Below are 4,374 nucleotides of genomic sequence, written 5' to 3' on the forward strand. Positions count from 1 at the left end.
TTGCTTTCTTGAATCTTGGCGTTTTGGCACTTTTCTTTTGTTCTGCTAAGAAGTAACCAAATGATCACTTTAAAAGAATTTTTTCTACTAGTTTATTTACAAAATTAAAATACGTTGTTTTAAAAACAAATTCTTTCAAATTCCCTCACCTCCCCACCATCAAATTGTACAACCCCATGATCAATCCCCCCTCCCCCTGCACATCCTCATCCCTCTGCTTCCCACCTCTTCCACCCCTCCTGGATCTTTATACTCATTCTACAATAATGGTTTTAAACCAATATTTGTCCTTGTGGGACTGAGTTAGTTCACTCAGCATAATGCTCTCCAGTTCCTCCTAAGTTAGGTAATAATTTACAAAATCATTGCTCCTGCGTGTTGCATAGTACTCCATTGTGTGAAAGTACCATAATTTCTCAATCCATTCATTTGTGGTTGGACATTTGTGCTGTTTCCATGTTGTTGCAATGGTGAATAATGCTGCTATGAACATTGGTGTATGAATCTCAGCTTGTGCCTCAGTTCTTGTTTTTTTTTTTCAGGGTATATTCCAAGTAGTGGAATAACTGGGTCATATGGAATTTCTATGTTCAGCTTTTTGAGGAAGCACCAAACTGCCTTCCAGGATGGTTGCAACAAATGGTCACTTTTAACTTATTGTCAGGGAGATGGGAGACATGTAAATCATCAATGTCCATAGTCCTGGATCCCCATAAACACATATCTAATCTGACACCACTCTGGTGCTCATATTACTGCTGTGCCATTTGCATCTACATCTGTCTTCTGTGGTGAGATAAACACATCCAGTGCTTAGAATATCTTGGAAAATGTACATGAAGGAAGCTGACACAACCCACCTGCCACGTTGTTATACAGTGTTAATTTGCATGCTGCCGTGTTGCTGAAGCATGTATTCCTCCTTCAGTATTTCAGATATCAGCATGGTCCCTAATGGTACACAGGTTTCAGTGGAAGTTTCAGACTAAGAAGAAAGGTCTGATCATTAATGTCTGTAGATTAATCTGTGAAACCCCTCTGGGACACAAAAGAACATTATTTAACTTGCTTGTTTTGGACATAGCAAGAGAAGGCACCAGTCACAAGAGAAAAGCAGCATATTTGATGAAGTAGAAGGCCAAGAATGGTAAAGGAGAACTCTTGGTGAGATGAAATGGCATAGAGGCCATGGACTATGGACACAGGAACTATGGATTTGAACATGTTGACAATCCTGAAAATGATGCAGGACCAGGGAATGCTTTGCTCAGTTGTGCATAAAGTTGCAGTGAATCAACATGTTCAAGTGCACGTAGGATGCTGGCACCCTTTACCACCAAGAAACAGTCACTCAGAGGTTAAGTGAGTTGTCCAAGCTCACATGGAGAAGTGCCAAAACCAGAATTCAAACATGAATTTTACAAACTCTCACTTCTGCATATGGTCATCCCACATACTCTGCCGCCTCCCCAAGCACACAAGATGAAATGAGAGATGAGAGTCATAATTGCCACTGCCAGCTTCCTGCCAGGACAGTGTGTAATTTGCAGGGCTTATCCTAGAGTCTATGATAAGCTGATGCTAAACTTGACTTTGGTGGGCATCATTCTGTGGATGAAGGAGGGGGTTTAGTGCAAGGATCATTTTGTAGTCTTTCATCTTTCTTTGCTTGTGGATGGAGACACTTGATGACTATCCCAAACATTCTGTAGTCTTACAGGTATGATAGAGGTTTTCAAACATTCAGGCCCAGAAATAGCAAGAGAGGAACTGAGTTGCTTTACTGTAGCTGAACTTGGTCTTCATCTCACTTGTGAATCTGCCTCACGTTCTCAGCATCTCAGCAGGTTATTGGGACCTGAGCAATGTCGCCCATGTTGTCACAGGTAAAGTGTGAGGCCTTTGACACTTTCTGACTGAGCTGTTTGCCAACACTGTCTTTCAGGTTTCAGAGGAATGGACAGGTCTCGAATAGCTTTGTGTTTGTGACTCGCAGCTCTGTTTTTGTTTTCTTTTGGCAGAAGTGGTTCATAAGATGGAATAATAAAGATGCTTTTATGTGAAGCTTTTTCAATTCCAAATGGGAGTCATTCTTATCTTTTTATTCTCTCATTAGCTCTCCTTTATATGGAAAAATATCAGAAATATGCTCTTCCTTTTTCTATTTTTTATTTTTCTTTCTCCCCACTCAATTAAAAGAAATTGTTGGACTTAATGCTTTGCTTGCTACAAAAAGGCAGTGATGAATTTGAGAAAACACTTGACAAGGAGCCATGCCTTGCTCTCCTTTTGTTTTCCCAGTGTTATCTTAATTTTGTCATAGTGATCGCTCAGTGGAGTAAGATGCCTCCTTAGGAAAAGGCCGGGCTCTGTGCTGCCTGCTTCGCTGAGAGCCTGCTCTGCTTCTATTGCCTCTCACTGAGGGCTCACTCTAGCCTTTGTCATTTCTTTTCCTCTCATCCGCTCATTGATCTTGCTTGTGATTTTAGTTTTACTGAAACAAGATTTTCATGGGGCCGGTTGCCTTGAAGAAGAATTTATTTTCCTTAAATCATTCTCTTGTGGAGCAGTATTTAGATGTAAGGGTTGATTTTTTATGAAATTCTTGTTCCTTTTTGGGATGAGTCAGGGTAGATAAGATTAGAGTTTGGCAAGAGGAAGTCCCTGGAGTACTGTGCTGCGCATCTCTGGCAATTTGAATCCATGAGGAAGAATTCTCAAAAGAAGAAGGACAGTCTTCTCAGATTATTGTTAATAGCCTCAGAAACCCAATGGAGGGTCGCTGAGTCAGAATCTACTTGAGAACTGTGTATTTGACTTGAATCCCCCTTCCTGCCCATTACAAGGACAGGAGCTAGGAATCTTGTGCCCTATTCAACCTAAGGGCCCATCAGCCAATCGACATCAGGAGACATTCAATACAGACCTAAAGAGGTGGAGTGTTTCCAGCACTGCTCAGACTCAACTCCACCATCTGCCAGGGCAGCCTGTGTTTGTTATGATCCTGGAACAGATTTTATTGCAGCTTCCACAGTAAAGGGGAAGGAAGGCCTGGTGACCTATTTCAGAATGTCAGGCAATGGAAACAGAAAGATACTGTGTGAAAAACAATGTATATGAACTTTGTAAATAAACCAGTATTAAAAGAGGAAAAAACAAAACAAAACACAACAAAAAACCAAAATAAAAACAGCAGTCCAGTCCTGAAGTGATGGTGGAGTTGCCAAAACCCAGGTATATTAAACTCAGTTTTGTGTGTGGAATTCACAAAGTAGTGACTAGTGGCTCTCTCAGCTGGAGAAGTCCAAGATCTCTCTTTAGAACTGACTCTGAAGTGGTGAGAAGGAAGTAGCCATGCAGAGAGCTAGTAGGAGGGTTTTCAAGTAGGAGGGACTGCAGTGCAAATGACTTAAGAAAGGATTAAGCCTGACCATTTTAGAGACAGAGACTTAAGCCTTTGGAAAGGAAACAGTGCTGTGTGCGATGGGTAGAAGAAAAGCATTCCTGAAAAGGGAAGAAATGAACACAGAACAACTTAAAGTAGACAGGAGACTAAAAAGAGCAATTAAAAAAAAAAAGATTAACTAACAGGCTGACTAGTGTTGAACTTTGTGTAGATTTTTATGAATGTATTTTTAAATGTATTTGTTGAGGTACAATATACATATCAACATTTCACATGAAATGTTTCTTATTTAGAGTATAAAAGCCAATGGCTTTAATAATAGTTACAGACTTGGGTAATCATGCAGATTTCATTATAATACTTTGTCTTCTCAAGCTGCCTTTTGAAATAGTCTGTTCATCTCTTATACTTCAGGATTGTTTTTCTTTCATTGGACCTGTCTTCAATCTAGTGCAATTTTCAGAGTTCCTTCTGATAGCCATTAAAAAAAATTATACGAGTTTGCTTACAAAGTTCATATATATTGTATTTCATACTATTCTTCATTCATATTGTGTTTCATACAATCATTCCCATGCATTATGTTTTATAAAATTAATCACCATTGGACCTTGCTCATCATTACCCAGTCTTTTCAGGTCCCCACCAGATCCTTCTGATTTCTTTACCTCCTCCCTCTGCCCATCGAACTGTGAAACCCTGTGGTTTCACCTTTATCCATCTTCACAACTCTGTTCCAACTCCTTCTCTTCTTGGGTCCTCGTACATGTTTTACTGGTTATCCTCCTATTGTTACAATAATATGGGTCTTATGTGATATTTGTCCTTATTAGACTGAGTTCAATCAGCATAATGCTCTCCACTCTCTCTCAAGTTTAGTAGTAGTTTTTGAAATTATTGCTCCTGAGTGCTGTGTAGTATTTCATTATGTGAATGTACCACATTTTTTCAATCCATTCAGTTTTGGT

This window comes from Elephantulus edwardii, unplaced genomic scaffold (assembly GCF_000299155.1).
Source record: "Elephantulus edwardii isolate Elephantulus edwardi_28Jun2011 unplaced genomic scaffold, EleEdw1.0 scaffold00177, whole genome shotgun sequence".
Classification (NCBI taxonomy): Eukaryota; Metazoa; Chordata; class Mammalia; order Macroscelidea; family Macroscelididae; genus Elephantulus; species Elephantulus edwardii.